Source organism: Parus major, chromosome 9, assembly GCF_001522545.3.
Source record: "Parus major isolate Abel chromosome 9, Parus_major1.1, whole genome shotgun sequence".
Lineage (NCBI taxonomy): Eukaryota > Metazoa > Chordata > Aves > Passeriformes > Paridae > Parus > Parus major.
The window spans coordinates 17,936,836-17,964,145 of record NC_031778.1 but is presented as its reverse complement, the minus strand read 5'-3'; the positions used below and the strand labels follow the sequence as shown (position 1 = coordinate 17,964,145).

The following is a 27,310-nucleotide window of genomic DNA, read 5'->3' as shown; positions in this document are numbered from 1 at the left end:
TACTTAAAGAAAGAAAAGAAAAAATTAATCTATTGATTTCACTGTGGAGTATAAATTTACACTGTAATAACTTTATGGTGGTTCTTTGTTTAAAAAGGTAGCTTTTAGCATATTGTAGTTAGCTTTGCATTGATTAATTAAAAAGGAAAGTTTGTTAATGTGTGGAGAAAACACCTGCTTTTGTCCAGTCTATACAGATGGATGAAAACAGATCACTGAGGTAAAATAATGCAACAAACATTTGTATTGTTTCAGAGTTGTATAGAATGCTTCCATATTTTAATTACACATTCTGATTTCACTTCAGAAATATTTTAAACACATCTCTATTAAAACTAATTAAACTAATAAAAGTACTGATTTTTACATCAATTATAAAGTTAGGGAAAAGGAAGATGGGAACGTTTATGATCAGAAGCCTAACATTAACAGATGTGTGCATCCGTAGATGACATGTCACTGAGTCACCATTGTATTTTAATTGCTCTATTTCCTCACAGAAGAAAAATGCACATTGAAGTTCTGGTATTTTTAGACTGATAAAACCATAACTTTTGCTTCTTTATTCGAATTGCAGACATTAAAACAGAGTCATAGTTTTGGAGGATATTGAAACGATGTTATTTTTAAATGCTCTACCTTTACCTCTTGGCATATCACAATTTATTCCATTTACTCCACCAGCATTGCTGTAAATCTCTCAAGCTTAGAGGTGATAAAATAGTTTTTTGTCAGTGCACACAGGTGAACACACACATAGGCATATTTGGGGGCCACAAATATTTTGCAGTCGCACCTAAAGCTAGAGTAACTTTAGGATAATTTTATTTGTTTTATTTATTGATTGAGGAGGGCAGACATATACTCATTATTAGGTTTAACAATAGAAATGACTGATTTCCTCTTTTGGCTAGAATTACAATCTGATACTCTGTTGCTTCCTGCATTTTTTCACTCTGTGTTTGTTATAAACATGATGGGAATATGCAGATGTGCAGACAGCTTTTTTCTTTTTTCTTTCTTTTCTTCTTTCTTTTTTTCTTTTACATTGTTTTGCAAGTGAAAATTTTCTTCACTTAAAGTGCAAAATCCAAGGAAAGTAAGAGCTGATTCAGCTACAGGTAGACTAACTGGGCAAGCATTTTAATAGAAGTTAGTGAAAGAAAGTAGATGCAAACATGAGATTGAAAACATTAAATGTGCTGGGTGACTTGGGTTTAGAGAGTGTGATCTCCAGGTCTGTATTTCCCATTGTCCTTCACAGAACTGGACATACACTGACTGCGTGTTCCTTTCTCAGGAATGAGCAACCCCCCACCCCTTACGTATTAATTTCTATAAATCATATGCCCAGAAAATTAATTTTGCATATTTTTGCATTCAAACTTTCTGGTTCTGCATTTGCAGAAGCACACACATTATGTGCATCACACCAGCACTTGTGTTCAATAGAGGAGTCAGTTCACAACGTGATAAAGGGATTGTTTGTCAGACAGATAATTTTCTATGAACTGTAATAACCTATTAATGATGTGCTGGACTTTGGAGTGGTCTATTAATGGATTGCAGTCCAAAAATAACATTTCTAGAAATAAGGATGTTTGCCTGGGAACTCTGAAGCTCTGTATACTTCACAATATTTGCTTTTAATCTTTGCTGTGTCATCAATACCGTCTTTAGAGTCCAAACCAGTCTATGTTAGATACAGACATGGAGGTATGTGGTGGGAAATTTTTTTTGGTTTGAAAATGAATATCACAAATTAAAGATTTTGAAGCTATCTCAAGTAATTAAATTCTCATACCTACATAATCTGTCTCTATAACATTTATATGTTATTGAGGGATTAAACGTGCATCCTTTCTAGCATAGTTTCATCAAGTGTATTCAAAGAAACAGATGCTTTAAACCTTTGGCTATTGTTTTTGGGGAAATAATTTACTGTGTTTCACGTGGCAGTGAATATAGAATATCTTTTATTGTCAGTTTTTGATGCTAAATATACCCACAATTAATAAGAGCATCACAGTAAGTGCAGCATCAATGAACTGACAGGTTGATATCATCACTAGAGCTAGAGAAACACCAGCTATAAATTTAGAGGACCCTCAGTGACATAAGTACAACTGAGAAATGAATTTGTTGGTCTGACACATTCTATCTCATGCTGTAGCTGCTCAGCACCACACTGAATACAGAGGTCAGTTATTTATTTACCTTCAGCCCAGTGCTTTTCAGTAAATTTTGTTCTCCTAGCAATCACTTACCAAATGATTTTTCTTCACTCCTTTTGCTTGAAGAAGATTGCAGTCTGTCCTGTCTGTTATCATTTTCCAGCTCTGAACCTGAGATGGGAGAGGGAGAGGAGAAGGAGCAGCACACCATTAGTACAGTATTTGTTGCTGCGCTGCTTTTGCATTACCTCCCACTGAGCAAAGCTTGAGTAGCATCAGTGGTGCCTTGTCTGCTCATCACTTTGTCGAGAGGAAAATTCCTCAACAGCAGACTGTGCTGTGCATGTCAGGAAGTTAAAAATATGCCATGGGTCTAAGCCTCTATTCCAGATTATATTTTACAGTAACCAACCAGGATCAGACTGTCCATCAAATGGCAGCTAGAAATACCTCTCACCGCAACTCTACTGAAAGCCTTATCAAACATGCAAAAATGCACATTGGTGTGCAGCATGGAGAGGTGCTTGCTTTTGCTTCTGCAGTTCGTGAAGAGACCTGCTGGATTGTCTGCATTATGGCAAGAGAGACACTGCAGATAATTTTTACAGATGTCTCACAACAATCTGACTGAATACCAGAGTGCAAAGTGGGGGATGGGCAAATGAACAAAAGGTGCTTTGCAAAATTTTGTTCAGGACTAGCAGGTGTTGAAATTTCTAGATTAGATAATCAAAATAATTGTATTTATTGCCAAATTCTTACTATTTTCAGATACAATCTATTTGGGAAATATAAAAGCATTTTTATCTTCAGTGTGTTTGCTAATGTTGTAATGACTTAGAATGCAACTCACGAGTATATTTAAGCATCATCATTAGCTGCCATAGGCTAAAAAACCATGTAGCGATATAGTTGGATGTGATATAAAATGAGTGACTGTGCTTGGAATGAACTCATAGGAACATGAAAATTTTAAGCATGGACTTGCGAAATTAGTACATGGCAATAATGCATGGCACTGACAAATTGAAAAAAATACTTTAATCAAGCAATGTTTGGCAAGTGGAATCAAAAAACATGAACAGTGAAAGTAGAACACCTCCAAAACTTGTGAAATGTATGTTTTCCTCCTTGGTTATTCATCTGTAATCAGGAACTGTGATGATGTTGATGATGGTTTTTCTTTAAAATAGTGCTGGTTACCTACTTCTCTTGAAAAGGGTTTCTCCATGATATGCTTCATGGTATGAGGTGCTGGTGCTTATTCACTTGACTAATGAGTTTAAATATCAGATAGCCTCGTTATCGGTCTTATAGTGGGGAAGCAACAGAAGCAGCAGAGGTTATAAGCATTTGTACTTTATTTCATATATGAAATTTTGAGAATTTTGAGTCTTTTGAGTTGTGCATGTTGATGCAATATTTAATACTGTGCAAAATAAAGGCAAGCAGCTAATCTTTCTTCTGCACCTCTTCAACCTCCAGTCTGGGTCTCTACTACCATTACAGGGAGTCAGCAGAAAAGAGAATATTCTTCTTTCCTTCCTTTCCTTCCTTCCTTTTTTTCCTTCATCTTATGGAATCACCATCTTCATTAAAGGAAAGAAGCAAATGGTAAAATGTGTACCCAATATGCATTCATGCCTTCATGCACATAAAATTAATTACAGAGCTGATAAACTCATGTGTATTCAAGTCTGCCAAATCCCTGAAACTTGGCACTCTCCAGATGGAAACATAGGTGCAGTATGGGTTAAGGTTTCCCATAGAGGCTTTGAAAAGAAAAAATTTGTGTTATGTGAAAGCATTGCACTGGAGTCTTAGCTGAAAATGAATAGAAGTTACTGAAATTTTTAAAGTAACATGAACAGGTCTGGAGAAAAATACAGTAAAATATACCTAAATTGTTTACAAGGAAACTCCTGCAGATTTCTTGATGATCTTGTATATTCAGAAGAGATAATATTATTGTATATATCCTTGTAGTTAGCGTTCACTGTGTTTATAGAAAGTTATGAAATTCTGCTTTATGATTATTTTTTAAATCTAAAGTGCCACTCATGGTTAGCTCACATTTTCAAACTGCTTAGAGCAGTTTTAAAAGGAAAAAAAACCAAAACAGTGCTACAAACCAAAATTGTCTTTATGTAAAAGCAGCACCACAACTAACTTACGAAAGGAAAGTAAAAGGGAAAATTGGAAAACAGTGTTACTATATGGTACAAGAGAATCTTTTGGTTTTGTCCTTAATTAATTATGAATCTCAGTATATTCAGAAGTTTCAGTTCTTTCTGTTCATTTTTTAGTGTACATTACTCACATTACTGTTGTGAATATTTTCTATTGTAACCTTATTTTACTTCAAATTATTTAACCTTAACAATGAATTTTGAGTAAGACTATAGTACAATGAGGTCCTGTTTGTTTATTACTAGCTGTGGTATTTAAAACAAAACAAAATCCTACCAGAGAGTTTTAGGACTACAAATCCTGTTGAGGTCTAGTGGAGACTTGTGGTCTTAAGTACCTTAATGCTTCCCTATAACTCCCAGTGATTCCCTTGTAATCTCACTTTTGTTAACAATCCCCATAATTTGCACATCCTATTTTGTGCATACACAGCATACACTGCTCTTCATAGCTTTTCTTAACACATCTGACTTCCAAACATAATAGGTTTAAGTACAACAAGAAAAAGAGTTGTGCATAATGGTCAGCAAAATCATCTCACTAAAAAAGCTAAAAAATTTTAGGAAGGAGGAAAAATATTTTCAGATCAGATTTGTAATTATGGAGCCAGTGTAGCAGAGGTACAAGCAAGTAGCTTGAAAAGGAAGAAGGTGCAAAGAAGGAATCTGAGTCATAGAAGACTTCTTAAAGATTCTGTAAACGTAGGAGGGATAATTTGGGATCAACTGATATGTGAGTGGATAAAAGTAAATTAAGAGCTTTGAAAATGAGAGACAACTTTTAAGAGATGTTTGAAATAACAAGAAAAGCTCATGATTTTGTGAGGAAACCCAGTCTTTATCTATATTGAAAATAAATGTTTAACCAATACTTTTAGAATAGATTTATTTTTCCCTCCTGTCCTGAACAGGAATAGTCCCCTGCAGTAAGAGAGCAGCAGACTAAAGCATCCAAAACCTCTAGTCACTTCCTGTTGTATATTTTGGCTGCTGTACCTTTGCAATAATGTAGATATCAGGATTTAGTTGTGGTAGGGATGGAGCATTGATGTAAAAAAGCAAATGTAACCTCCATGGGTCTGCAGGTGAAGTGCTGATCTTCCTCTCTCCCACCCCTGGAAAAGCAGAAATGCTGCAGCAGTGGGTCTGGATGTGAGGTGAGACCATCACTGCCACAGTGACCGTGCTCTGTGGGAGCTGCTCTGCTGGTGAAGCCACTGAATTAAGAAATTGGATTTTAAGTAGAGAAGGAATATAGCCCTGATTCCTTGTTGAGGTAACAAGCTGATAGCTTTGACCAGAGAAGAGTCTGGTTTATGGCTCCTCAAAGCAACTTTTTTTTTTTTTTTTTTTTTTTTTTTTTTTTTTTTTTTTTGCTTAGCCAGTAAAAGTCTATTACAGGAGTTATGCAATAAAGGATTCAAAACTAAATAAACTGTAAAAAAAGTCCCATGAGGAAGTTCTCACTTTTGTTGTTGTTTTTGTTTTATTTTGTTTTCAAGGATTATTTTCACTTTTAGTAGTTTCTGGAGGCTCAGGAAGACAGAACTGGTCAGACTAGATGATCATACAGGTGCCTGGAAACCTATTAGTTAAGTTGTAACCTCAGTGGGAAGGATCTATCTAAAAATTAATTATTTATGCATGTTTGGAATTTCAATAGTATTTGGTTGTGTTACAGAGAAGGCTAAAGAGTGTGTATCCACAAAAGTATCAGCTTTTCCAGATCATCACTCTGCTACAGAATACCTTTCCAGTAGTTCTGGTTTTATCATTGCCTAAGGGCACAGAGGCACTGATGCAAACCCTATAGGGGTAAACAGGAGATCTTTTAGATTAAGTCCAGGTTATCTGGTGTCAGCGTGATGTGTAGACTTAGCACCACCAAGTTTCAGTTTTCTGGGAGTTAGTAATTTTTAGGAAGCTGTGCAGTTCAAAAAAAGAACTTCAAAGATTCAAAGAGCCATTGCTCAGAATTCTGAATGTACACCTAATAATTATTTTTGTTACTTTATACAATTACTTCATACCATGCTTTCAACTTCCTTTTATGAGTTGGACTATGAATTAGCTACATTGGAAAAGTGAAGCAAAACAGCACCAGCTCCTTCAGTCCCAGTAAAAGAAATTACTTTTACTAAACTGCTTTATAATTTTAAACCCTCAGCAGATCCAGGAGGGAAGTAGAATCTCTAAACAAGAGAAGTCGTAACAGTGGAGTGTGCGGGGTCAGTACAGCTACAGTGCAGGTTATAGCTCAGTTAGGTTGTTTGTTTCTTTTCTCAGCCAGGTACCTAAGGTGAAGAAGTTACCAGAAAGCTTTTTAGGGGTAACATTACCTATGAAAAAGAAGATAAATTCAGATACTCCAGTGTGTCCTGGGTACTCTGAAAATGATACACAGTCCTTTGCTATAGCATAGAATTTGTGTGTGACCTCAACTCGCTCAGGTGAAGGTCCCACTCAATCTACTTCAGTGATAATTGTGCCATTTTAATGGTGCTGGGGTTTCTCTCTCTCTTGTATTTTTTTTTTGTTTGTTTTTGGTTTTGTTTTGTAATTTCTCTGCATAAAAAATGAGAGAAATGGGAAAGTGGTAGTTTCTTCAGGATGTTGTGAATATAACAGTGTGTAGGATATAAGTAAGGTGGTAGGGTTTCCCAAATGAATGAGACTTACATGCAGTACCCAATAGCAATTCAATAAAATAAATCTGATCCAAGAATTCTTGTGAAAATACATAATCTCAACTTCTTTCCTGTATCATTTCTGTATGCCTCCGACATCAATATCTTTTTCTTTGGAATTATTTCTCTTTAGAATAAATCTGTATTAACCAGTCCATTCTGAGCTGCTTGGGCAATCATGTTTTGATCCAGTAGCACTGTTGTAGCTATGATCAGCTATTGATGTAAGTGAAGCAGTGACACCTTTAAGTGTAAGAATTTTTAAAAATTGAGCTGCCTTCAGAAATATGTGTGCTTTACACAAAGACTTTTGCATCCCAAAATGAGTATTTTGCTCCCAGTTGTAGCAGCTGGTTATGATATTATCTCTTCCTATATATTTTGCATATTTACCTAGAAATGTATTTCTTTCTCAATATTTGTAATACTAATACATAATTTTCTTTGTTAACCACTTTTCATTTAGCTGCTTTTATTTAGCTCTGGACATAAGGATTAGTGTTTGAAATATCATCTGGACATTTTGAAATTTAAATGAGACAGTTTTTCTGGATTTGTTTGTTAGAAAAGCTTGACACTTACATTGGTTTTCCTCTTTTTTAAGGACATATTTCTCTGTATTCTTGGTACTCTCATGCCCCTCGTATAAGGATTCCTGCTAATGGATCTTGATTTTATGAAACTCTAATACTAACCAGACAATGAAAAAGTACTTATTTTCTGCTTTGTCACTTCAAATTGGGAATTCTGCTGATATAGAATATAACTTGCTATAGTTTTTTGAAAGTGTGATGTAATTCTAATTTTTGTCTATTGGTGCTGTCAATTTAATAGTCATTCATTAACAGGATTATCAGCTGTATTTTGTGTTTCTGTAATCAGCACTGAAAATAGGATTCATTTGGGGTTGGACTGTTAACGGTCACTTAGAGAGTGACTGTCAGAAGCTCAGAGGAAGAGTGTGAAAAATGCTGGTACCCTAATCTTTCACCTCAATCACTGCAAGAATCTCTGATATACAGATATGGAGCATGGTTAAACTGGATCTTACATCATCAGATATTTTCTGATGTAAGTGTTGACATGGATGATCATAATATCTGAGTTTACTGACTTCACTGCTTTTCTATTTGGAAGTCATATAAGTCTTCAGCTGATGGAAATGACCAGGTAAGAGAGGATGGTTGTTTCTTTTCGAAGAGATAGTTGAAGTTCTTTTATATGTATATATGCAGGTTGTGTTTATATTTAAAAGGCACATAGAGGTGTTCCCACATATATCTCAAGAGCCACCCATATTGCTCTTACTGTGTGTGCCTCCTGATGGTGCTGCCCTAATTGCTGTTTCCCAACTGCCATCCTTGGGATGTCAGCAAATACAATCAACTGCTTTCTTTTCCTCTCGACTTTCAGATTTAGTGGGCATTTTTCCCCCCTTCCCCCTCCTCTGCTTGGATTTCTTTCCAGTGGTTCCCCTCCCCCTCTTCTTTAGTTTACAGACTTTTTCAATGCTTTTTTTCTGTGCTGATTGCAGGAACACCCACCTTTCTGTGGTTTTAGTAGAGCCTTTCATGCTCTTTTCTCTGTACCAGCCCTCTAACCAGATATTTAGGCCAATTATTCTGTTCAGTTTCATTATTCTGCTTCCACAACTACAGTAATAGCCCACTTGAAAGATCACTTGGCTTCTTTCACTGTTGAGACTGCTTGCTAGTTCCCAGAATGGCATCTTCACATCCTGTGATCTTCTGTTGCTTTTTTTTCCCCCCAGAGTTTTATTTAAATTTAAAAAGGGTGGGGAGGGGGGGTTAAAAGGAAAACCACACACATATAAATGAGCAGGGGGACAAAAAAAAGGCCAAATATCAAATATGTGCTTTAAGGGAAATTCCAACACTGTCAGTTTGCAGGAGACACTGAATATCAAATACCATTATTCAGTACATTTTCCACAACAAGACTGTCTAATATTCCCATTGAGATTTCCTAGAAGCTTTTCCTGCTTTTTGTTTTGTGGCCACAGAATATGAATTTTACCTACAGTTAAAAAAATGGCACCCAGAAAACCTTTATTTATGTTTTGTCCATGCCCTTCTATATATAAAAAATGTCTTTTCAAAAGTCTCTAAGTAAAGGTTTTTGAAGAGTGTGTAGACACTTCACATGATAAATTTAGAATCACAGTGTTCATGTCTCCCAGATTATACATATCATTTAAATTTAACTTAGGGTTTTAAAACATCTAACCTTTCTGCCTCCTTCTCTCTTGCTACTTGTTTCCCTTTCATCTTCTAATTTCATCACTAATGTGTGAAATTATTTGCCTTCTTCACCCGTATCTCTTCTGAATTAGAAGATTGAAGATTTGCAGAAATATTTCATGCGTATTTCTTGTGTGACGGTTACCATCAGATGAGAGTTTTAAGACTGGATCCCAATTGTTTTATCTTGATAAACCTCCCTTTATGGTAAATATAGGTTCTACTGTTCTTAATACTGGAATTGTTTTTCTAAGGTAAGAACTGTGCATTGTTGTTGAACAATAGAGTAATCTATTCAACAAATTTACATGTAATTTGTTTGTGTCCATTCCAGTCTTTTTTTCTCCTTCCGTAATTAATACTTTTTGAATTGGGCAGCAAAACAGAGATGACTTGGGGTAGAGATTTTTTTTCCCCAAATATTGTATCAAACACTATAATGATACCTTATATTTCTAAAAGGGAAAACGAATCCAAATGTCCTATAGCTTAAAAGTAACCCAAAAAAATTGCATCTGTGAAGAACATAACTCATTTCCTCTTTTGCAGACAGTGTGAATGTACAGCCTGCTTGAATGATCAGGTGTTTCTTGCTGTAAATTCTTTAATTACCTTTACTTTTAGAAGTTTTTAATTTCTCTCCTTCAATAACAGAAAAAGTGAGCCTGCAGCTGTTCCAAATACATTGCTGACAATGCTGGGGGAGAGGGGAGGATCAGCCCCTCAAAGGAACTCTTCCCACGTGAGCTCTGGGTGCACGGAGCTGAGGCTCTGTCTGAGTGCTCCCTAGTGAGAAGCAGCCTGGTGCACTGGGAGCAGATTCAGTGGAGGGACAGTGATGAAGAGGGCACTTCTCAGGATCAGAGATAAATTACATACCCTGGAAGGTGCAAACCGAAATTCCTTTGCTATTCTCTGTACTAGATCAATGCAGAATGGCTGTCACTCCAGCATCTTTCACAGCCTATCAGCTCATCTAAAGAATGATAATTCAGAATTTCTATAATTGTTCTTATACACACAATCACATGGTGAAAAGGTTTTCTATAATGAGGGGGCTGATATAAATCACATACAACAAACTGTTTCCAAATTCAGAAGGAAGACCTTTTGGCCATTTATTTTTAGTGGCATGCTGAAGTAGAAAATAAGATGCAGGCCATGTTTATATTTCATAATGGTAACAAATACTTAACTTTATTTTAGAAATATATTTAGATAAAAGATTAATCTATTTATCTATATTTAAGAAACTTGTGATCCACAACCGCGTTTCAAATCCCACATAAGATAACCAAGGAGTTATGTACCTAAAATAATTTTTTGGATATATATTTATCTTCTCTGAGGCAGTAAGTGATTTATGGAGAGAAGTGAAGATAGGGCCCATGCCAAGGAACTCTGTATTCAGTGGACCATGTTGATTAAGTGTACCAGCATCTTCTTGAATTTTATAATTTAAAGCAATTCATATGATTTATTGGAGCTTCCCATGTGTTCAAAAAACATAACATTTGAATATTTTTCCTATTAAATCCAATTTGTTCCTAGTATATCTCCAAACTACAGTACCTAAACTTCTAGCTAGATAATGAAGCGCATATTCTTGAGGTTATGTTTTTGCATAGATAAAAAAAAAAGTATTTGCTGAGATCATTTACTATGCAAGGTGTGTAATCCCATTTATAACATATTTTTGTTCAAATACTAATTGCCACAACTATGTTTACATGTTAAAGGGAGCCATGCTAGAGTGGGGACATACATTTTTCTGATTTCTTCCCATTTGTCAGAAATGGTCCTGCTATTTTTCCTGCACTTGCTGTGCTGAACCATTCTGAGATCTGTTTTTTGAAGGCAATACTCAATTCCTGTACCTACTGTACATGAGACTGCCAGCTCCTGTTGCAGTGTTCCTTTTTAAAGAATCTCAAGTGAATCTCAACACAGTGAGCAAAAAGACCTTTTCCTTCCCTCTATGATTTCAGAACAGGAGCACACTCTCTGTAGGCAGCATCTCAAGCCACTGGGATTGCCTATTACTATTTTCAGCCTTTTGGGAGGCTAAATATATATGTACTTATTCTGTGTTTCTAGGCTTAAGTAGAAGAGATAAATGCCCTGGCAAGCTGTCTTTGTACTCTTCCACACTGTTCTTTTGTGGGATTTACTTCAGACCATAATCTACTAGCTCTCTATGTTGTAAAATCTTGTCTCAGAGTAGTGGAGAAGGTTGGCAGAAAATAAAGGACCTTGCTTTTCAGCAGCAGCCAAAGATGCATTTTAAATTTTTCTGTTTAAGGCTTGTGAAGTACATTCAGGAAATACCCAGCAGTCTGGTATTCTCTGAGTGAGCTGTGTGGCCCATGGACAGCGTGTTCTGGACCAAGCTTGGCCTGGAGAACTGCAGCCCCCATGAAGGGCTGTCCTTGGAGGGCTGCAGTCTGGGGAAGGACACAGGCTGGGGCAGGGGAAGACTGTGGGGAGGGAAGGAGCAGCAGAATGGAGCTGCCATGAAGGGACCACAACCCCCCTTCCTCACTATTAATCCAATGGTGCCAAGTTTTCTTGGCAACGCTGATTTAATACATTTGCCAAATGCAATTTTACCTGAGCAGTTCCCATCCAAGACACCTTTTTGACAGCATAGTAAAATTACCAGAGGTCTCTGACAAGCACATTGTAATTCCCAGTGAATATAAACTTTTACAAATGATTGATCGGGAGCTGGCTAAATTATCTGTTATGACATCAAGCAATCTGGTGATATTGTCACTGCATAGATAATGGCAAAAACCTTTGAATTCATTATCCCATTAAAATTGTCCAAAGGAACAGCCCAACCCTGCCTGGGAATGCTGTTTATGTACCAAGTGTGCATGTGGGTGTCTGATGCTGTGTGGTCTGCGAGGTGACAGCCCTGTGTCCTCAGGGGCATCATTGGAGCCGACAGCACTGCTTCCTCCTCAGTTATCACTGACATGTGCACTTCAGGGCTGTTTCTCCACCTTTTTTTCCTCAGTCCTGTGAGGAAAACCTCTCCAGGCAGTGTTTTGCCCATCCTTCAATGCATTTTTGGGACTGGTTGTGGCTGGCGGGAACCAGCGGTGTCTGGGCAGGCCCAGCCTCCCCTCACAGAGGCGCCGCAGGCCCCGCTGCCCTCCCCATCCAAACTCTGTGCTGCCCTCTCCTTCCTAAGCTGAAAAGGAGGTGTTTTCCTAACCTAAAGCTTATTTTGAAAGCTGGGATACAGAGGAAGGAGGAGTGGCCTTGGGAATTATCATTATAGCTGATGGTGACAGGAGGTACTGTCAACAGTGATATTGAAAGGAGGCCAGGAAAAAAAATAATTCCCAATATCTTTGAAAGAGCTGAAACTGTATGAGGAATGGCTGAGGCCACTTGGTCTGTTCAGCCTGGAGAAGAGACTGAGCTCAGGCCTCATCGGGCTCTGCAGCTTCCTCATGAGGGGAAGTGGAGGGGCAGGTACCGATCTCTTCCCTCTGGTGACCAGAGACAGGACTTGAGGAAATGGCATGGAGCTGAGTCAGGGGAGGTTCAGGTTGGACATTGGGAAAAGGTTTTTAAAATGTTCTTCACCCAGAGTGTGGTTGGGCACTGGAACAGGGTTCCCAGGGAAGTGTTCACAGCATCAAGCCTGACAGAGTCCAAGGAATGTTTGGACAACACTCTCAGAAACACGGTGAGATTCTTGGGGTGTCCTGTTGGGCCAGGAGTTGGACTTAGTGATCCTTGCAGGTCCCTTCCAACTCAGTGTATTCTATCATCTATGATTCTATTTTCTCTGTCTCTATGCTTGAAATAGAAACACGGTGCCTCTAATTATAAATAGGCATGCTACTTCCAAATACCTTAAAAATTTTAAGTACTTGTAAAATTTTAAAACAAAGTGGTGCATAAGATCTTCAGGTCAAACATTTCTTTGTCTTTTCTTGACCCTTGAATTCTTGCATGGAAAACAGGCCTTTTTTGATTCAGAAATCTACTGAAGATCAAAACCTTTCTCATAAAAAAAATAATATACAATATTAATATATATAATTAATATCAGAAATATCTGAAGCTTTATAGATTATGGGATAAGAACAGACATTACCTCAGGTGCCCAGGGGATGTAAAATTTGGCATGGTTAGACCAGTCAGAAAGATGGTTAAATTCATTATTCTGATGTCAAACTGCTGTTCCAGTCACAACTTATAAAATAGCAAAATCTTTGGAATCCATTAATGTGATGAAATTGTTCAAGGAAACATTAGCACAGTCTTTGTGGAGGAATTAGACCTGAATGATAATGACTGAAACTCTGTTATAAATACAACCATCCCAATATGTGCTATTTCTTTAATATGTGCTGCGAAAATGTTCAGAAGATGCTGAAGATCCAGAGGAATACTAAAGATAGAAATTCTGTTCTAAATTTATTTTAAAAAATAGTAAATAATAAAAAATACTAGGAAAAAAAAAAGGGAAGAACACCTTGCAATTTCTTTAGCAGACCCTATTGCCATTCTTTGGCTGGAATTTCCATAAAGAGGACATGGAAAAAGACCAGTGCCAGTAGAGAGGAAAAAACCACTTGCATGTGTGATGTATTTCAAAACTGGAAGGATTCTGCAAGCTTAATGAAATTCTTTTGTGAGTTTTTTTCCTGTTTTGGGTTTTGTTTTGTTTACTTGTCTGTTGTATTTTCTTTTTTTCTTCATAAGGATTATGTTTGCTTTGGTAATCTAAGAACTTTCCAAAGGATCTGCAAACTGTTAAACCTATAGTTACAGAAAGATTTTTAAATGTTATTTTCATAATACTTTCCAAGAAATACACCCTTTAGCTAAATTAATGTTTGGGCTTTTTAAAACTAAGAATTCCTGTTTCTTGTTAGCCATTATATACAGGTAAAAAAAAAAACAAAACCCTACGCCTATAAGTACATTCTATTAGAAATGCATGATACTTATCTCAGCCTTACCCATGGCAGAAACATGTAAGACTGAGACCTTGCTGTTTGTTATTTCACATCTACTTAACTTTATCAGAAAGCTTGAACAATATTACACTTTTGGGGATGCTAATTTGTTTATTTTGTTTAAAACGTTTGATAATTATCTTGGTTCTTTACTTGCAAAGTGGCTGGCTCTGTTCTAGCATTTAAAAACTTATTTTAATCCCCTCTTTTTTCTTAGCCATTTAACAACCTGATTTGTGATCTGAATATTTTGCCTGATCAAATGGTCTTACCTACCAAATTTGGTGAATATAGCATATTAATATTGAGTTGTTTGGATTTATACAGCCAAATTTGAACAGAAATACTTTTATTCCTGGCTACCATATGAAGAAAAAAATGCACTTTGTTTCCAAATGTTTGCATATTTTTCTTGTGCTCCAAGGCTACATGTTGGGAGACCCCCTACCTTGCTGGTGAAGCTATTGGTTTCAGTGTTTCAGGGGATTGAAGTGATCACCTTGAAGAACTTCCACAGAATCTCCTTCTGGGGTGTTGGGAACTGTGTGGGCTTAGAGTGGGTTAAACTGTCTGTGATGACGTACACCATCACAGAGACACTCAGTGAATTCCCAGTCTCTTTCTCTTGTATCATGAAAGACATTTGTTTAGTCACAGCAAGACTGGATGAAGTCTATTTTAAGTCATTACTCTCAGAAATAACTTCCCTCTTTCTTACCCTAGCTCACTCTGTCTCTTTGGTTCTTATCTCTGATAAAATCTTGCTCCCATTAAAGGTCCAGGAGAGTATTGTTATTCATTTAATTAATTCAGAATATCCTGTCTTCTTTTCTCCCCCAGTGGAAGTGCTTGTTTAACGTTTTCATACCTGTGTGACATTTTCTTTTCTGTATCATTTTCTGAAGGACATTCAAACACGTTCTTTCTATTCATCTGGACAAGTAAGGCATATGAATACTCTTATCCATTTAATAATGTAAGTGCTGCTCTTTGAAATTGGCAAGGTGAGTGCTATTTCCTATTTCTGGTTCAGGTTTGTTACCTGCTCAAGCTCCTTTAGAACAACAGTTTGGGAAAGTAAGAATATCAAAGCTGCTGCCATGTACTGGTGAGCTTTAAATGTCACCAACAAGGAGCTTTTGATCTGATTCTGGGAGCAGCGGCCAAATTCCATGTGCTGAAAAAGCAGAGCTTGTAAAGGTGAAAGGCTCCGTGTCCTGGGAAGAGGTGGGTGCTCTTTCTACGGAAAATAGTCAGTGCCCAATCTTATACTTCTGAAGTCATACCTCTATTTCAATTTGACATTTTCCAGCAAACATAATATTTTTCCTGTGCTGCAAAACACCATTTCAGTGAGGAACACTGCACTGATATAACGTGATGAATTGGACTGATTTCTCAGAAGTGCAGTAATATACTCTGCTCCCTGCTCAAGAGCTGAAACTAATGCCCAGCTTAGCTGCCAACTTCAGTGTCCTGTTTAATGAGTTTGGTGACTTCAGTCCTCTAAAGATATCTTTTATTACGTCAGAAGCCACCACAGGTGATAATAGCTGATAACTGCAATATTTGTTGATAACACCATAAGGATAAAAAATTAGCACTAAATGGGCACACAGACTGAAATTAGAATTATTCTCAACTGTTTTGGAATGTGTTATTTCAGAGATTAATAAGATATGATATTAAAGAAAAAAACGGATTTTTTTTAAAAAGTGTGTCCTAAAAATAAACCTTTAACTAGAAGACACAATTCTTTAAGCTTATTAAGCCTGTACAAGAAAGCTATATTACCAAAAAAGGAGATTTTAAGCTATTTGTGATTGTCATTGCACAAATATTCTAATCAACTTATTTATTTTGATATTAAATTCCTGGATTAAACCATTTACGCAAATCATTCTCTAAAAACCTAGAAGTATTTATAATTATATGAAATCTCTATTCAAAATCTGAACTGCATAGGAAAGGTTTTTTTGTTAACTTCTTGAGGTTTTTCTCATGGAATAAGATAAAAGGAAGTTTGAGGTAACCTTGTTGTCTAACTTATATTTTGTTGAATTCAAATAAATTTGATTCACTATTTTGCTGACTGTATAAACCCCTGTGAAAAAACACTTAAAAGACGTGCACTCCAGTCAGGGTGCATGCAGGTAACACACACAAAGTTCTCTGGGTGCTTTCTGCTCCTCTGCATTGGCTTTCAAGGCATGTGCATAATTATGTGTTCGTGTTGTCATGGTAATTGAACCTGCAGTTGTCAGGATGTGGAAATCACTTGTGCTAGGCTGGGACAGAGAATTTTGGTTAAAGATAACCATGAGACTGTTGATTTAAGCTTGACATGGACATGGACAGAGGTTATTCAGAGAAGGATCAAATTAGTATCTAATACTTCCCAATTATTAGGATTGCTCTACTTTGTATCTTCATGTGTTGGAATAACTCCTTCAGGCTATTGGTACAGATTTTTATAATGTATGGGAATTTTTGACCTGATGTAATCCTTTATGAGGAGGTTAATTCTCATTTCATAAGTTCAAAGGCACATGCAATGAAGTTTCACATTTGGTTGATGAAGATTCAAGTTCAGAAGGGAAAGAGGAAGGTTTAGGAAGAGAGCTAAACATTAGTAGTGCTACTGTCTCTTGGAGTAAAAATGGGACAGGGACATAACTGAGTCTGTTTGGCTCTGACAGCCTTCTGGCTTTATAAAATTTTGAGAAAAAGTTAGTTGAAATCTTGACATATTTAATAGGTTTAACAGGATTTGATGAAATTATATTTTCAGCTGCTTTTGTGATTTATGATTACTGTAAGATAAAATAAGTGGAAAAGAGTCTGGAAAAAATTCAAGAAATTGTCTAAATACAGAATCTGTTATAACTAAACCATTCCTGACAGACATCTTTCTAACCCATTTCCAAAGCTATGCAATATTTTTTTTATTTTGCACATTTGTCTTTACCTCTGCAAAGTTGGGGAGTTTTTTTATGTTTAACTCAAAGCTCTACTTTTAGAATATAAGTGCATATTTGTGTTACATAGTAATAGGTTTTTAAAGTCTTTTTTAGAATAAGATCCAATATTTCAGTCTTGCTGATTGTTTCTAGACTGCTGCTCTTTCAAATTAACTGCATCTTTTAATCTTCAGGCAGTGTCCACTACTAGACAGTATTCCATCGAAGCAAGTAAAGGTAAAATATCATTTCAGATGGCATTCAGCACCTGCTTTATTCTGACTATGAGGCTTCCAGTATGATAACTGCTTTTATTTGCAATAGCTTTGTGGATTCAAGTTTAGCTTCTGATGCAGATCCTTTAGTGCAGAACTGTTGTGCTGTTTCCAGCTTATGTTTCTGCAGTTCATTATTTCTGAGAGTAAGAATAATGCAGCTACCCTTGAGTCACACTTAATCTTTTGCAAACCATTTCTACCGAGATTTTTGTGGACTCTAATTGAGTCTCCCAGTGTGCCTGCAGATGTTCCCAGCTTAGACACATCTTCAGATGCTCCCAGGCACACAGTGGAATTTCTGGGATTGTCCTGTGCCAGGAATGGGACTAAATGATCCTTGTGGGTCCCTTCCAACTCAGAACATTCTATGATTCCATGAGGCGTTTTGGAAATGGTCCCTCTTCTCATATCAGGATTAATGATGAAAATACAGAATGGAGCTGGATTCAGTGCTGACCAAGAACTCCATTAGCTATCTTTTTCCTTGTACATGCTGATAGCTAAAGCACAACCTCTTTTCTATGCTATTTACCCTGTAGTAACACTGTTTACATGATGTTTCTTGGTTTTATTAGGAGAAAGTACTGTGCAAAGATGCCAAAAGTCTTTTTAAAATCATGAAATGTGGCATCAATTATTTCTCAAGGCTTCTTACTTTGTTGTGCCTTGTTCTTGATGAATCCATGCTCAGTTACCAATTGCCTAATTTCTTTTTAGGTGATTTACAAAATGCAAAAGTAAAGAAAATTAAAATAACTAGGCTATCATTTTTTCCTCTCCCTTCTACAGCAGGCATAATTTTTGCTCTTGTAAAGGCTTTTGTACCCATCTCAATCCATCATGTCCTTTCTGAAATAATTCTGATAACAGCTTTCAAGCAGTTACAGCTCTGATATTCATCCACTTTTCCAAGACTTTGGGCAAATGTAATATGTAATTTGAATTGTTTGACTTACATATTTTCATAATACTTTATTTCTCTATTCTGTCCTAGCACTGTGCCTCCCTTTTATATATGTGTTTATATATATATATATATATATATATATACACATATATACATATATACATATATATATATATAATTCTATTGGGTTTTTTATTTTTTAGATAGCTTTTAATTGCAGGAGCCAGTGAATTGCAATTGACCTTCATGGTAATAATGGTCAATAAAGTCAGTAAACAGATTTCTTGGCACAATATGTCAATAGTTTGAGTTTGCTTCCAAGCTGCTGCCCAACCAGTAGTGTCTCTTGGTCCTCCTCTTACTCTGATGTGTATTTATAGAAATTCTTTTTATCCTTTGTCTCCTGCTAATTGTACCTCAATTTACTTTTTTTTATTTTTCTAGCACTGTCTTTTCATGCTCATTCTATTATTTTATACTTGTATTTCACAGTTTCCACTTTGAGATGTTTACATTTTATGCTTGAAGTCAATAAAAAGCTGATTTCTAGCCAAGATGACTAAAATTTAAAGGATTTATGCCCATATTTATATCCTTCCATTGTACTGGAGCAATCAACATCATCTTTCTTTCTTTTCCTTTTTGTGGGAAAAAATAAAAAGCTGCTTTTCTACTGATTTCTCTTTTTCTGTGTTTCTGTCTTGGACAACCTTGTTTGCCATGTCTTGCATATCTGACATCATTTAGAGCTACTTAGCTGGGCTAAGAATTATCAGTGTTACTGTCTTCCTTCACTGGAAAAAATGTCTTGTAAATCTCTGTTCCTCTATTGATGGGTAAAAATATGTTTCCTTTTTTGTTTTGTTTTGGTTTTTGTTTTGTTTTGTTTTGTTTTGTTTTTTGTTCAAGAATGCATGTTGAATTTTAATGGAAAACAATTTTCTAACTGGATGTTATGAAAATAGACATTTCTGAATGTTACTCCTGAAGTTCAGAGAAACATGGAAGAATGTATGCAGTCCAGTTTCTTCACCAGAAAATGAGATGTTTCACTCAGCATAATGTCTTGTGATCAGCCAGCCTACCTCTGTCTGCTGCATTTCTTTGAAATGCGCTGTAAGAATAGTTATTTGCAAAGATTATTCAGAATATATCTTCAAGAAGAATTTTGGACAGAAAAAAAATTGATCTACACTTTCAATCCCCCAAATTATTTTTAAGTCAAATTATTTCCCCAAGAATTAATGGGACAGGGATAAGCAGTTATCTGTTGTGCTCACAGGGTCTATCTGTGCTGGCTGGGGAAGCTGACAGACATTGAGAGAAACAGACCTTTTCTATTCTGCAGGTCTCTTGTACTGACATGATGAATGAGAGAAAAATGTGACAATGTGTTGTGGAGACTGAGAACAAACCAAACACAATTCAAACAAAGATCAGCAAAAGGCAATGGAAACAGCTTTTAGGGTTTTTTTTCTATGACAGGAGTTATTCGCAAGGTTTTGGTTGTCTTGGCCCACTGTGTGGACACTGTGTGGACACTGTGACATTCTTAGTTACAGTGCTCAAAATTGATTTCAGTACCACTGGAAATGATGCTGTTTCTCTGGAATCAGTATGTCCAAACAGACTGGGTCTTAGAGGAACACAATGCAAAGAAAAGCTTAGAAAGCTTAAAAAGCTTAGAAGGAGTGTTGTTTGTTTACCTGAGAAATTTAATTTTGATTAACATAAGTTAGCATTCAAAAATTAAGTAACTATTCAGAAATTTTCATGAAAGCTGTTTTAAGACATCTCAGTTCTGATTATTACAATGGCTTGCTATTTGACAGTTACCAAATATTAACCCATCCTTTGTATCAACCATGTTTTGCAGTCTCAGAAATTAATCTCAAATATTACTGCTTCTGTCCCCTTGTGCCAGTTACTGGATCTTCTATGCAGAAGTAGCTGTACAGCAGTATCTAAACTTGTAATATAGAAATAGACTTTTAACATAAAGAGTAAATGGTTGGACAACAATACTTCATAAATATGGAAAAATCCAGAGTGGGAAATACAGCATGTACTTATAAATAAAGTCCTGTGTGACTTGTGCTCTGTGGCTCAAGTCTGTCTGTCTTAGTGGCAGTCAGTGCTTGCCTAATGATTTCTTCTGAAAATGACACACATCTATGTGGATTTTTTTATATGTTGCCTCGCTCCTGCCTTTTAATATGGGTTACTCAAATTATGTTGATACTATTATAAAATATGTTTTGTGCCTGGTCTATATTTTTTTTAAATAACTCTTAGTATTCAGGTTGTGTTTCTCGGTGCCACTGAGCATAGAGGCAATAGTTTCAGTGTTATCTACAATGATTACAAGAGCTCTTTCCTCAGTAAGTACTCAGTAGGGCCGCTCACAGAGGATATAAAGTTGGGATTAATTGCTAATCACCTAGTAATCATCAATAGATCTCTGGAATAAGGGAAAGATATCATTACTACTAGGGCTTCATCAATGATCTCATGTATCTGAGCTGCTTGGGGGGGTGTGTGTGCTCTGTCATTGATTATTTTTCGTGCTGGCAGCCAAAACTTAACACATACTGCTGCTGTTTTGCTTGTCTTCATCTTGTCTCTGCTTCCTGAAAGTGTTTACAATGAATTATATAATATTTCTCTTGTGCTAATGAATATATGTTTTCAGTGGGATTCTGTAATTCAACAATCCATTGGCTTCTGCAGCAAAGTTGAGGCTCAGAAGTTCCTCCCCTGCACCCAGTTTGTAGCCTCCCATGTGTTCTGTCTGGCTGTTTCTGGATCTTAGCTCACTAAAATGTGCTCCTTTTTAGCCTGAATTATTTAAGTGTCTTTACATAAATACTGCTGTGCTGATAGGTGGATCTGTGATCTGTGGCAAAGGGCCATGAGTCAGTGACTAGCTTCATTTCTGAAACTGCAGTATCACTGCAGTGGTAGAGCTAAAAGGAGAAATTCTTAAATATCTCCAAAAACTTGGCACATACCAGCTCCTTGGTGGTTGTGTAGCTGGAGCTTGAAACCAAATTCTAGACCGCTGTCCTCTCCCCTAGTGTGCTGCAGGTAGAGTGTGGGTGCCATTTACACCTGAGCTGCTGTCAGGAGGTTGAAATGGGGATTCTCAGCTGCTTTAGCTCATGTTTTGGCTTTCAAGTACAAGTATTTGCATGCTTCTGCAGTTTTGCCCTACTTAGCAAATGTCATTTTAACAGCTTATGGGAAATTCCTACAGGGTTGAGATGTATTTGGAGCCTTAGTTCCATGCATAAAAGTGAGTTTCTACCTGTAAAACAGGTAGAAGGGAATGTTGATCCTGACAGAGATCAGAGAATATTTTGCTGCCACATATTTGGCTTTAGAGTAGTGAAGGTTTCCCCCTCTGTATCTCTTGCTGATCAGCAAAGCCCAATGCTGATGCTGAGGAAGGGTCTTCATCTCCGAGGGGGCAGGGGAAAAAATTCAAATAATACACTTGTAAGGGTGCCTAAATATATTATATGAGCATTTAAAAAGCTATTTTGCAATCTCTATAAAATTGTATACCATCTTAATGAAAGAGAAGTGTGTTGAGACTTTCAAACTCTGTGAGGTGTTACTCTTACATAGCTCAGACATCCAAGTTTCCCTTAATTAGCAAGGTTTTGTATAAAAGGATAGTGACCCAAAGGTTCATAGCTATTCCTGTAATTTGATTATAACTGTAATGCTTGTGTGACACCTTCCTGCCTATGATGTTGTGTGTAATCCTGTGTGCAGCTACAGCTTTGGGAAGTTCTATATTAAACTTGATGCTGTGGTTACTCGTGAATGAAATTACTGGAAGAGTCTTGGACAAAAAAGTACAGGGAAGGATTTAAGGCAGAACATGGCAAAGCAAAGGCTGCAATTATCTGCAGCTGAAAACAAGTAGCTTTTAATATGTCCATTCACCTAAGAAGGGAGGGAGAATTATAGACCACGTGCTCTTTCTCTCCCTTTTTCTATCATTTCTCTTCTTCTTTTTCCTTTATACAGTTTATCACCCATAATTTCAGGATGTGTTTTGTTTCTTTAAGCTGTTTTATCTATAGGCTTATGAGGTCAGTCATGTGTGAATTCTTTTGTTAGTCACCTCACCTTTTGCCTTGATGATAGAAAATTGATCAGGCCTAAAGTACAAGTTCAATAGACAACCCCCTTGGTCCTTTGTCTAGGAGAATAGCTACCATTGAAGGCCATGAGCAGGTTGCTATTAATATGACAGCCTGCTCTATCTCCCACTGTAATTTATAATGAAATACCTAATCTCCATTATTTTGATCCAAGCAGGCGATCCCATGAAAAAGTCTTTTCATCCAGTTCCCAATGGCAGTTACATGAGAAATGGCAAACCAATAATTTTTGTCAAGTTTTTTAAGCCAACAGAAATGCTTTTCCACTGCTACAGTTTCAAAAGGCACAGATAAAGCTCATTCACTGAGATGAATGAAAAAGCCATCTGGGGTTTTTCTTTTTGACTTCCTTTCCTTTTCTCCATCCTTGTAATCAAATTTGAGCAAAATCAAATGGGGCTTTCTATGAAAGTACCTTTTGTTGATCTGAACGAGCTGGTAATTTACAAAATACCCTTCCTTTGTGAGGAAGGCTAAAGAAAAAAAGAATCAGTAGCTTTTAAAGCTGGGCCTTGGTGGGACTCTAAATGCAGTGAAAGCAGTCTGTGTTGAGAGATTGAAATGCATTTCAAAGCCAGGCCTGAGTCAGGGTACAGGGAAGAAAAAACCTATGTGCATTTTATAAGAAGAAAAACCTGAATGGGAAGGGAAAAAGAGAGAGAGAGGAAAAATCTGGATAATACATTAATCATTATTTTGGAAATTGTCTTCCTTACTGACACATACTGCGTAACTAGTGATTGAGAACTTGGATTTTTGTTCTATTATAGGCATCTCAACATTTGTCTGTGCTGCTTTAAAGTTTGAGAGGCAAGGATCCTTGAACACTGCTGGACTATGTTTTAAATGTGTATATATATTTTTCAACTTTGCTTTTTTGGTTCTTTTTCCTTTTTTTTTTTTTTAACCTTGCCTGTGAAGTATTATGAGGAAAAATACTTGCAGGAAAGCTAAATTTATTCTTTTTTGCATGCTAATGTTTATTTTTATTGTATTTCTGCTTACCAGATTTCCTAGGGGTAATTATTTCCCACTGCCTCAGACCACAGGAGAGTGTGAACATCTAACAAATAGTAAGTTTATGCCTTGTTTTTATTATTTGTATTTTATGATTAATATGAAAAAGCTGAGAATGTTTGATTAACTGCAAATTCAGTATTTTAAGAATGTTATACAGCTGTATGAATCTATTAATGAGAAATATTGATGTGGTTTAATGCTTATCATCTATTTTACTTACTATAACTGTTCAGTGAGATAGAGATAAGTGCATTGTCCTATGTTGAAGATAAAACAGCATGTGAAATAAACATTAATTTACATGTCATATGCAATGATGTGAACAAGCCTAGCCCATATTTTAATATTTTCTTATTTACAGGCTTGCTTAGAATGCAAAATGTTTCTCCCTTTCCAATTCTGATTCAGGATATAGATGCATTTATAAACAGCTTCCTGGCTGCACAATATAAAATATGACCGGCAATTTTACATAAATGTTGGAACTCATAGTGGAAACTCTGGGGTTAATTTTTATATTTAAGAAAGCTTCTCATGTTATTTTTACCTTGACTTGTGCTGTATTATGGCAGGAAGAGAGAGGTATGAATGTTACTGATTAAAATCTGATTATTTTTGCTAATGAAGCACTGGTAAAACCACAGGGCTTTTAAAATTTTTCATTAAAAGACAAAGCTTGTAAATAATGTAGAACTCTGAAATCTCAGTTTTAAACTGTTTGTTTTAGATGGAATGAAATGAGACATGATTTATTTTGTGTTCCTTACGCATATGTGTGGACAATGTTGTGATATCCACTTTAAAAGCAGGCTGTAGGAAAGCATACTGGGATAAGTCTTTTGCTTTTTTAACATTACCAAAAATCCCAAGTCAACCTTATAAAGTTTGAGTGTGGTTTCCATTAGTGAGATGCCAAATTATTTAACAAATAGCTAACAAAGAATTTTCTTCATCATACCCTGGCATCTGATTGAAGTGGAAAATGTCAAAAAGCTACTTTTGTGGCTGAATTAATTTCCCACTTCTAGTTCTTACTGTCCTATTCACTTTCAATTTCCTTCAGGATTTGTTTTCTCACATGGTTTTGAGCCATTTGCTGCCTCCTAATGACTGACTTATAAAACAGCAAACATGGAAAATTTCCAAAAAACTTTTTCTGGAGCTATCACTGTTATATATTTTGTAATCATCTACTGTTTTTTTCATATATTTATTATTTATGAAGAAATTTGTGAATTTTTAATGATTCTGATATGTGATATTTTTAGCAGAACATCAAACTTTCCCAAATAAGGATACAGTGCCTTAACAGAAAACTTTCCTAGTGCTGAGGGGGGAAACAAAGACACAAGTGGTTGACTTTGTTTGAATCGTGTAATCTAGATAATGTAAGGATCTGTGCTTTCCCAGGCTGGCATTCCAATATCATAGGACACTTCTCTTGGTTAAATAATTGCTTCCTTCCCTCCTCTGTTTAAAAATCATAATGAATCTTTGTTTAGTTTTCTGTTCTTTCTCCTTTATACTCTCTTAAACTTTAAGACATAGTCTTCCTCAAAGACTTTGTCAAACCTATTGGATTTTAATTGATTATTTATAAAATGAAGCAACAAAGCAAGATAAGGTCTCTCATGGTCTAATCCATGTGTCAAGGCTTGTCTTCTTATTATGTTCTTACCACAGTGCAGTACCAACCTGCTCAAGAAACTTTCTGACCTATCAAAATAAAAGTATTCAGAATTATATGGGATGTAGAGAACATAGATTTTTCTTGATATAACCTTTTCCCTCTCATGAAATCTGTAAGTAGTACAAATGGCTTGAATTGGGATGAGAGGGTTGAATGGATCTCTGACTTTACCCCCTACAATTTATGTGTATTTGTGGATACTCTCTAAACTTTTCCCTGCATGGAGTTGCACTCACTGACAGCACTCTGTGGCTGAATTAAGGCTTTTACACATTGGCTGCATTTTACAGGAGAACGTTCAGCTGTGCCTGATTTGGAGCTAACAAGTTTATGCTTGAACTTTTCAGACTCAAGCACGTTTTGCATTAGAGTATGAGGAATTAGCATAATAAATTAATTGCAGTATTTTTTTTAAATAGATATCTTCCATAATTTTAATCATCTTTTAGGTAGGCTTTTTTGCAGGAAACACTCACAGCAACAAACAAATGTTACTTTTTTTGAAAATGTATATAAATGTATACTTAATTTGTACACATAATTTTTATAGTCTTTGACTTGAATCATTGAGAGGAGTTTACACAATAAAATAGGGGGTTGAAGTTATTTAATGAGTTAACAAGTACTTTCTCTGCTAGAGAACATAATCCAGTGCAGCATAAACTGAACAAGGAAATGTACACTGTGACAGGTTAGCAGCACCATGGGTGAGCTGCTGTATCTGTTGAAGTGACCACTGAATATAATCAATAAGTCTCCTGCCCATGCCTAAGATGTTTAATCAGATGGTTTGGGTGTTTAATCAGACTGAGTTGGATGGGGATTGAAAAATATTTTCAATTAATTTTCAATGGCATTTTTTAAATAATACTAAGCAGTGAGAGGTGGGAACAAGACAATAGTTCCTGGGTCTCATGTGCCCACTAGGGTTCTGCACTGAAAGAAACACTTTTCTTTCCAGATAAATTTTTGTCACTGAACACTAAAAGTGAACTCAGCCTTAGTGAATATACATAGCAGCTTATGAGAATTGTATTCTTATAAAGATCGTAAGAAAATGCAGATTTAGGCAGTGTCACATCTAGGGGGAGTCCTTTAAAGGAGAGATAAAGGAGAAAAAGGCTACAGAAATATGTGGGAATTGGAATGAGTATAGAGGGTTAAAGAAGAGATAAGAGAAATTCTAAGAGTGGTGGATGTTGTTGAGGTAAGGAAAGAGTATTAACCCTTCCACGTCCCTGTGCCCAGGTCTTCTCCTAAGGGTCCTGAGCACATTTTAGATCGACTCTCCCAGGGCTGAGTGCTGCATTCAGTAGAAATTGATGTCTGTGTTCAAATTATCCTAAAAACAACAATTTTTTAAAGTTGATTTTTCCCACTGTTGTTAGAGTGTGGTGAACTTCAAAGAAGTACAAGCTTCTTCTCTGAAGCACTGAAGTGAGATTTCCCACTCAGGCACTGATAAGCAAACCAGGGTCTGGCTGCAGTGCTGCTGGAAAATCCTGCTTCAGTTTCTTTCCGCTGGCAATGCTCAGTGACCCAAGGGGGAATTGTGGCATTGCTGATCTCTGAAAAGTAAAGTAGCATTCTCAGTGCTCCCTTTTAGTCATGAGGTCCATCCCTAAATATCTTAGGATGCTTTCAAAATTCTAATGGTAATTTAGGAATGGTCCAGCAGGATCAGTGCATTTAAGAACAGGTATAGATACTTTTGTGGTCACTTAGAACTGTTGGACTAATGCATTTCCAATACACTGTGAGTTTGGTTTAGCCAGGTCTATAATGAATATAAAAATTTGCTGTTCAGCATGAACTGTGTGATAAAGTATGTTTTAGGAGGATTTTGTGTGATCTTCTGTGGGGGTTTTGAAACAGTTTATTCCTTGTGGTTTTATAGAACACCTGCAAAATACCTAAAAAAAATCTTGATGTTATTTTGAGCACTTACAAGAACATTCCCTTTAGTCATTGTGGGTAGCAAATA

At 36.4% G+C, this 27,310-nt stretch overlaps 1 non-coding gene across 5 annotated transcripts in view; it reads left to right on the top strand.

Annotated features, from left to right (window-relative positions):
* LOC107208924 overlaps positions 1-27,310 on the top strand; it is a 268,455-nt gene that overhangs the window by 1,544 nt on the left and 239,601 nt on the right. For all 5 annotated transcript variants that reach the window (XR_001523371.2, XR_004498699.1, XR_004498701.1 and 2 more), the window contains exon 2: positions 23,625-23,689. This is a non-coding gene — a transcript (SRY-box transcription factor 2). The remainder of the gene's footprint in view (positions 1-23,624; positions 23,690-27,310) is intronic.